We start from the raw sequence: 9,422 nt of genomic DNA, 5'->3' as shown, positions 1-9,422 counted from the left end.
GACGCCATAATGTGGGTTTCCTCTCCTTGTCTCATACACACACAAGTGGGGCCTATTTCCACTTCATTTTAGGGACCTAACCAGCCCATTCCTCACCCCACAACACACTCTACTACTCCCACAACCCTAAGGAAAACCCATTCTCTCATCCTCTCAAACCCACCATTTTCCCATTTCTAATCCCATCCTCAAATCCCAAATTTCAAACCCATCACCTTCTTCAAATCTCATTTTTTTCAACTCATTTCAAACCCACTATTTCTTCAAGACTCTTTTGCAAAACCCACCATTTTCCCTATTTCCCCTCACATTCTCAAAACTCAAGTCATCAAACCTCATTCTTCCTCTTCACCTTCCCTCCCACTTCAAACCCATCTTCTTCTCCTTTCTTTTCTCGACATACATTTCCCCATCCCCTCTTCAACCTTCATCTACAAAACCCAACATTAACCCTCTTTCTCAAATCCTCTTTTCAAATCCATTCCCACATTCATCATCCCACATCCATTCCAACCTACTCAACCAAAACCCATTCCTTCTTCAAAACACTCTCATCCAAACCCATCTCAAACTCCTACCTAAAACCTACATAAACTCCTCCCATAATGCCTCAACTCCTTTCTCCAACCCCGTGGGAAAGAAGAGATTGACTCCCATTGAGCCGGGACCGAGCCAAGAGAGGAGAAGCAAGCAGAAGGCTGATCCAAAGGGGAAGGCGGTCTCGAAAGTTTAGTCCAAGCGCCGAAATGATTCCCAAAGGAGGCCCGCAATCCAAGCCTCCCAACCGCCCGTTGAAGATATGAGAAATTTTCGTGTACACAAGGTCGCCTTTAAAGCCACTGTGGAGGAGCATCTGTTCGATGAGTACGTCGTACTCGGCCGGATGATGGCTAAGGAATGGAGTCCAATCTTTTATGGAAATTACCGAGCAAATGAAGGGCAAGTGAGGGTTTTCTATGTGCGGATTAGGAACCCTCAATTCAAACCCCTGGGCTTTGATCTTGTAGTGGGAAGCCAGAGGTCCCACTTTGGGGTAGCAGATATCGCCGACATACTTGGTGTGCCACAGGGCAAGGTACAGATTGATGAGGGGAATCTAGAAACAAGCCAGGCCCACGATGAGCAGACCCACTTTTTGTGTGGTCGGGTTGCCTAGTGGAAGCGAGGGGAGAGAGGGCAAGGTCTGAGCCGTCCAAACTAATTTCGGAGTACTGGGTACTCCACCACATTTGCACCCACAATGTGTACCCGAGAATGATAAATCGTGTCGAATGCTCCCACTATATGGTGGAGTTCTTATACCAAGTGGGGCAGGGAGCAGGTGTGTGCCTCCTTAGCGTGGTTCTTCACCAGATTGTGCGGGCCGCACGAGCAACGAGGAAGAACGTATGCCTCCCATTCAGTCGCCTAGTCTGCCAGTTGGCCGAACAATACGGAGTACATGGATCGGACAAGAACCCTGTACCGACACAGCTTCTGGGCAATGATATGTTGAACCACCTGAAGGCAGGTCCCAAGTAGCGACAGGCCAACATAGACCAATACGGGGATCCTGTCGAAGAAGAAGAGGATAGCGATGGAAGCGATGAGGATGAAAATGAGGATGAAGCTCAAGAGGTGAAAGGAGCTGACAGGATCGAAGAATTCAGGGAGCCACTTACCATCCCAGACATACGTGAGCGCTTGGATGTGCTCAAGTCAGAAGTAGCAGAGATAAAGGAAAACCAAGCAAGGAACCAGACGAAGCAGGAGAAATGGAACAAGAAGATGTACCGGGCCATAAAGGCCCTAATTTGCTGCAGCAAGGGGGAAGAAGCACCCCCACTCTGGCCCGACTCAGACGAGTAGCTGCATGACCTTCTAATGATTAGTAGTTTGCTTAAAGTCAATTAGGTTTAAATTACATGTACTAAAGGATGCTTAGGACTTCTGCTTAATTAGGTCGTATTTCCTTTTCGTCTAGCATGTTTATTAATGCTTGTAATCCATGCTGTAACATGTAACCAGCCATACTAATGGCATTTTGAAATCAATGTGAATGTACGGATTGTCTTGCAAATTTCTTGTCGCCATGAAAATGCTTGTATGAATAGTGCCTAGTCTACAAATAGATTATATATGGATCTTGTATATGTATGCATGGCTTGGGTATGATCAATATTCTAGTACCTAACCTATCCAAGGATGTTCATCCAAGAAATGCCTCCGCGAGCGAAGGGTCGATACATCCGCCTCCCTCATGGCGGCCTGGTCGATAGGGACCAGCTCCCCGATGAGTAACAAGGCCCCCAAAGGGCAAGTGGTTCCCAAAATACGGGTAGTACCACCCAAGAGAAGGCCCCGAATGCATCGCCACTGTAAGCCGCAGCACCCATCCCCCCCCCCTAACACTGACCATGAATCAAATGGGCCAAATGTTGTGTCTTATGCAACAACAACACCAGTAAATGATGGCCACTATGATGGGAGCCATGACCCAAAATTTGAACATATAACAACCGGAACCACCTGTCAAGGCCGCGCCCGCTACCAACATAAACAATATGTTTGAGCGGTTTCAACGGCACAGGCCACCTACTTTTACAGGCACTCACCACCTAGAGGAAGCAGAATACTGGCTCAACAGAGTCACCAAACTACTTTGGCCTCTCCACTATTCTGAAGTAGAGAATGTCGAGCTCGTCTCATACCTCTTTGAGAAAAAGGCGGACCTGTGGTGGGAGAGTATTCTCCGGTCTATTCCCGAGAACTACGTTTGGACGTGGGAGGCGTTTGAGGCCCATTTCAATGAAAAGTATCTCTCTCAAACGTATCAGCATGAGAGGGAAAATGAATTCCTCCGCCTCTAACAAGGGGGAATGAGCATAGCGCAATACGAGAACCATTTTACAAAATTGTTACGTTATGCTTCCGAGATGATCGCCACCGAGGCGATTAAGATGAGACGATTCACTGTAGGGTTGAGGAGCGGCATCTGCTCGAAGATGTGTTGTGCGAGCATCCGTACCTATGCCGAGCTCATTGAGATGTCCCTACAGGCGGAACAATATGAGGAGCAAGTCGCACGGACCCGTTCACAATTGGGGCCACGAAGTAGGATGGAGGGACCGTCCTCTTCTTTTACTGGGAAACGGCAGCGCCCAAACTCTCCACCCCGACTAGCTGCCACACCGTCCCCTTCAACATGACCTGGCCAGACATGTAGCTACTGTAGGAGGACAGGTCACTCTGAGCCTTACTATTTTGTGAGGATGAGGGACTTCGGATTCACGCCACCTCAACACAACAACAGGCCCCCACAGCAGGCGTTACAAATTCCACCTCTACGGATGATGGGGCCTAACCAGTAGTTTCGTTGTCCCCCTCTACCATAGGTTAGCCCGCCACAATGGCCTATACAACGACCGAACTTTCCACAGCAGGCATGCGTACATGCATTGGTGGCAGAGGGCCAAGATGCAGTCATCTCCACTCCTACGGCCTTCGAGGTGACGACCCACATAGAAGGTACTCCCATCTTTTTGTTGGTGGACACGGGATCCACTACTTCTCTCATATCACACACTACTGTCAAGCATCTAGGACTACACCCTACTCCCTTCATTGGAATAAAGATCATTGCCACCACCGGTACTGTCTCCGAAGTGACGAAGATATGTCGTGATTACCTCATTGACTTGGGGTGCAAGGTGGCACTTATGGACTTGATAGTGACCAAGGCCTTCCATTATGATGTCATCCTGGGCATGGGCTGGTTGACCATGATGAAGGCAAAGATTGACTGTGACACTCTGACAGTGAAAATATTCGAAGACGACGGCACTTCCCTCACATTCCCAGTCCAGGTTAGCTACGATCGCAGGATTTTGTGTTATGCTTCATTGGAGGACGGTTATGAAGGGCCCTCGATAACACGCACACATGTGGTCCAAGATTTTTAGGACGTGTTTAAGGCCATACCTGGACTTCCTCCTCGACGTGAAATCGATTTCACGATCGACCTGATTTCAGGTGTCAAGCCCATTTCCTTGCCTACCTTCTGCATACCCCCATGCGAGATGGAGGAGCTTAGAACTCAGATTGATGATTTGTTGAAGTCAGGTATCATCTGACTAAGTGTCTTGCCTTGGGGAACCCCGATCCTATTTGTGAAGAAGAAGGACGGCTCCTTGCGTCTATGCGTGGATTACAGGAGATTGAATCAGGTGATGGTTCGGAACAAATACCCGTTGCATAGAATTAACGACTTATTCAACCAGCTGAGGGGTGCTTAATACTTCTCAAAGATCGATCTACAATCAGGGTACCATCAGCTGCGAGTTAGGGATGAGGATATACAGAAAATGGCCTTCAGGACCTGTTTTGGCCACTATGAATTCCTAGTTATGTCGTTCAGGTTCACCAATGCTCCAGTGGTATTCATGGATCTCATGAATAGAGTCTTCAGGCCGTTCTTATACAGATTCGTCATCGTATTCATCAATGACATTTTGGTATATTCAAAGAGTTGTGAAGAGCATGAAAAGCATCTAAAGGCAGTCCTTGAGACCCTCGAGAAGAACCAATTGTATGCAAGGTATAGAAAATGTGACTTCTGGAAGGAGGAAGTCAAATTTTTAGGGCATGTAGTGCCCAAAGAAGGAATGTCTGTGGATCTCGCCAAGGTGGCGGCCGTGGAAGATTGGAAACAACCGAAGTCGATTACAGAAGTGAGAAGCTTTCTCGGTCTCACCGACTATTATCGAAGATTCATTAAAGATTTTTCGAAAATAGCCCGACCGCTATCCAAGTTGACGCGGAAGGACCTCAAATTTGCCTGGAATGAGAAGAGGGAGGCGACCTTCCAAGAGTTGAAAGGTAAACTTACGTCGGCACCTATGCTTGTGCTATTTGAGTAAGGGATCAAGTACACTGTCTATACGGATGCCTCTCGAGTGGGCTTGGGTTGTGTGCTCATGCAAAAGGACAGGGCGATTGCTTATGTGTCCCGGCTATTAAGGAAACATGAGGAGAACTACCCCACACATGACCTCGAGCTTGCGGCGGTAGTTTTTGCATTGAAAATATGGAGGCATTACCTCTATGGTGAGGAGTTTGAGCTCTTCTGCCATCATAAGAGCCTCAAATACATCTTCACTCAGAAATATCTGAATATGAGACAGCGTCGCTAGATGGAGACGTTGAAGGACTTCATGTTCAACATCTCGTATCACCCAGGCAAGGTGAATTTGGTGGCAGACACCCTGAGCCGCAAAATGGTGCTTGAATTTATGACCTCACTTGTTGAGGGTCAAATATTGCATATCAAACCCCGTTTATTGCTTAGATTTATGAACATGATATTGTTTAATAGCTCGATTTAATCGTGTTTATGCTGCAGGTTGAATTTAGGAGCTTGGACTAAAAAAGGTGCTACAAGCATGGAATTAATGCTCTAAAGTCAACAAAGCAAGGGACAGACTCCAGAGGACCAAAATTGATGAATTTACATGCCAGGGATCCGAGGAAATCAAGCCGTTCATGTTCAAGAGGCCTAAAATTGGTCTAAAATGCAAGATCACATGGTTTCTGCCATCGGATTGGCTCGAAACTTTATACATGGCCTGGGGGCCATAAATTAACCATACAATTAAAATTTCAGCCATTGGATCCCTCTGGAAGTGGCCCAACGGATAGATCAGCCTACAAATCGTTAATCTGGGGCCCATCTGATCCTTGGATATGCTTCAATTTTGGTCTCAACTATTTAAAAGATATGAGAAAACAGATGGACGGAACGGATTTCTCAAAAACATCGAAGTGGACCCTAACCAAACGGTGTGTGCATAATACACAAATGCACTAGCTGTGCACTACACTTTCACCTTGGTCAAATTGACCCTTGACCGAGTAAACTCAAAGAAGGAAACTTCCTTCTTCAGCGTTACGCAGGGCCGTCCGCGGATGGTGTACATGGCCCACCATCTCGGTCTAGATGATAAATCTGGACCGTCCATTAGATTCCCATGGCCCAGTTTACCAATTCCTAGCTGACAGAATTTGAAGAAATACAGAAGATGGGATTCCAGCCGTCCAAACATCAGACGGACGGTGGAATGAAGCCATCCGTGGGCCACAACTAACCTGATCCAAAACCGATCATGTCCGACCGATTTTTCAAGGGAAATTCAAAGGACGGTATGGATTTCCCAACCGAACTCGATCATAGACCCCACCGCTCAATCAGCGCAAGCCGATATACGCAGTCCCCTATTTTCACGTCTGGATGCGCCCGAAAATTTCGGATGGCTGTGGCCCATCATCCTTGATCGGTTGAATGATCTGAACCATTCATGTGGAGCCTAGGACAGCTAAGACCCCAGCCGTGAAGAAATTCTGAAGCTAAGGGCATTCGATGTCCCGAAAATTCAAGCCTAACTCAATTGCCTTACGGTTTCGCTGCGTAACACTAAGTTGTGCACGCTGCTGCGTAAGAAGCCCACCAACAGCAGCAACATGAGGATCCTCCCAGCCAACTTCTCCAAGGCCCTTCACATGTATAAAATATAGGAGAAGAGAGAGAGGGAGGAATTCAATTGGTAGGGATCGAATCTGGAAGGGCTGAACATGAGCAGAGAGAGAGAGAGAGTTATTTGGTTTTTCTTTTTCTTTTCTTCTTCTTTTTGTTTATTTTGGATTTAGCCTAATCATGGTCGGCTAAACCTCTTAGCTAGGGCTAAGAGGTGAAGCTTGTAGCGTGATGGGAAGAACTCTGTGCTTATGCTTTTTATTTACATGGAATTGAACTTGATATTTGTCTGATTATGGGAATGTTTTTAATTTTTAATGGTCTGTTGTGACTAAAATTACAATGGGTCTACGATAACTTTGAGCATGTTCCTTCCTTTTCATATTTATGATGTCAGGAAGTCCTTTTATGAACCATCGTCTCCTAGGCATGGTCGGATGACGGTACCTTTCCTAACCTTCATACATTGATTGATTGGTTGGTAATTAGTTTAATTCTGTTATTTACTTTGTCTCCTGGGCATGGTTTGGTAATGGAATCCATTCTAATTCATATACCTTTCATCTCTTTAAAACTATATTAAAGGAAATTCAGTTAATTTTCATGGTTACACCTTTCAACCGGATGAAGATGGACTCTGAGTTCAGTTGAGTTTTTGATGCAGGCATAAGATTTCCTTGATCTCTACAAGTGAATCCTCTGAATCCCTAGTTCCCTAGCTCTGAATTTTACATATTTTAGTTTACTATTTTACCATTATTCCTCAAATTCATTCAATTTATATTTCATCTTAGTCTAGTTCTAATTCTATTTAGTTTCAGATTACATACAGGTTTCAGTCCCTTTGGATTCGACCTCGGTCTCACCGAGTTTATTACTACATCACAACCATATACTTCGGGAGTGAATAAGTTTTTGGTGCTGTTGCCGGGGACTGACGGTTACATTTCCCTGAAATTAACTAGTTTTAGGATTAGTTTAAGATTAGGATTTTACTAACTTTAGTTTTAGATTTTTATTTGATTTCTAGAACTAACTTGTTTTCCTGTTTTGTAGGATCCTTACATAAACTTCTAAATTGGTAATCCCTTTCTAATTCCTCTACTTTTCTATTTTTAGGAAATAGTTTATTTTTAGAAACTTTCCTCTTTTGTTTTTAGAAACTAGGTTAGTTATTTCCCTTTTTAGAAACTCTTTCTAATTTTAGAAACTGACTCATCTTTCCTTTATTTTATTTTTAGAAACTTTCTAATTCTAACTCTTTTAGAATCTAACTTTATTTCCTAATTTATTTTTAGAAATTTTCTACTTGTAGAATTTTTGTTTAGAAACTAACTTTCCTATTTTGTAGGCTTTTAAGATAGAAATTTCTAATTCGGTAAGCTCTTTCTCTACTTTCTATTTTTCAGATCCCTTTTAGTAACTTACTTTCTAGTTTAGGACTTTCCTAATTTATTTTAGAAATTTTCACTTTCTTTTAAGAATTCCTTCTTTTAGAAATCAGTTTACTGCTATCTTTCTTTTTTTAAAGATTTCCTAATTTTAGCCCTTCTCTTTTAGAATCTAACTTATTTTGTTTTATTTTACAGGTTTTTAACTTAGGGACTCCAATTTGGTAACTTCTTTCCAACCCTCTCTTTTTTTTTTAGATTTTCTTTTCCTTTCTTAGGATTAAGTTTTGAATTTGATTGAGGGCTGCGAGTGTTTCATGCCCAAGTGGGCCCGTGACGACACTCGACGTCTCTTGACTGAAGAAGGATTGGTTGAGGGTTAACTATCCATCGCAGGACTAAACACCACTCAAAATCCCCTGAGTTAGTTGAAGTGATGGCTGAGAACTAACCTCTTCTACCTCAACCCAGGGTGGAAGACATTCAGGAAGAGAATGAGGTGTATCAAGCACCCCCGCCTCGTACTTTACGAGATTATTTAAAACCAGCGGGGGGAGTACGCCTTCATGCATGATTTTTCCTAAAAATACAGGACATATGGACATCAAGCCAGGGGTTATCCAACTCCTTCCTAAGTTCCATGGGCTTGAATCTGAAGAACCATATCTACATTTGAAAGAGTTTGATGAGATCATAACCACTTTATATTTTCAAAATGTGTCTGGGGACATAGTCAGGCTAAGACTCTTTCCTTTTTTCTTAAAGGAGAAGGCTAAGACGTGGTTACATTCACTGCGTCCTAGATCCATTGGCACATGGAATGATATGCAAAGGGAATTTATAAAGAAATTTTTTCCACATCATAAAACGATTATCCTTAGAAAAGCAATCATGAACTTCACCCAAAAGGAGGATGAAACATTTTACCAATGTTGGGAAAGGTTCAAGGATTTGGTCAGTTCATGCCCACAACACGGCTTTGAAATGTGGCGCATTACAAATTTTTTCTATGATGGACTGACATCTTCCATGCGCCAAATGGTCGAGATAATGTGTAATGGAGAATTCATTAATAAAAATGTCGACGAGGTATGGGATAACATCGATAGTCTTGCTGAAAAAACACAATCATGGGATTATTACCCAAAATCGAACACCACGCCTAGGCCGACTCAATTAAAGGAGAAAGGTGGATTATATCTCTTGAAAGAAGAGGATGATCTCAAGTGTAAAGTGACTACGCTTATAAGGAAAGTTGAGGCCATGGAAGGAAAGAAGGATAAGGTTAATGAAAGTGCTTGCGGCATCTGTGATTGCAACATTCATACAACTGAAAATTGTCCAACGATACTTGCCTTTCGAGAAGTGTTGAATGAACAATCCAATGCCGTAAATAATTATCAAAGACCTTTCAATGGACCAACCTCTAATACATACAATCCTGGTTGAAAAAATCATCCAAACTTTAGTTGGAGAAATGGACAAACTGCTACTCCTCAAGGTTTCTTCAATCAAAATCCAAA

At 43.6% G+C, this 9,422-nt stretch overlaps 1 non-coding gene across 1 annotated transcript; it reads right to left on the bottom strand.

The window, feature by feature from the left end:
* Positions 1-8,772: 8,772 nt before the first annotated feature.
* On the bottom strand, positions 8,773-8,879 carry LOC131257113 (small nucleolar RNA R71). Its single transcript, XR_009177131.1, has one exon. It is a non-coding gene; the product is annotated as a small nucleolar RNA R71 (small nucleolar RNA).
* Positions 8,880-9,422: the final 543 nt, after the last annotated feature.

The sequence above is a fragment of the Magnolia sinica genome, chromosome 9 (assembly GCF_029962835.1).
Source record: "Magnolia sinica isolate HGM2019 chromosome 9, MsV1, whole genome shotgun sequence".
NCBI classification, from domain to species: Eukaryota; Viridiplantae; Streptophyta; class Magnoliopsida; order Magnoliales; family Magnoliaceae; genus Magnolia; species Magnolia sinica.
The sequence above is the reverse complement of the archived record's forward strand: the minus strand, read 5'-3'. Positions and strand labels throughout refer to the sequence as shown.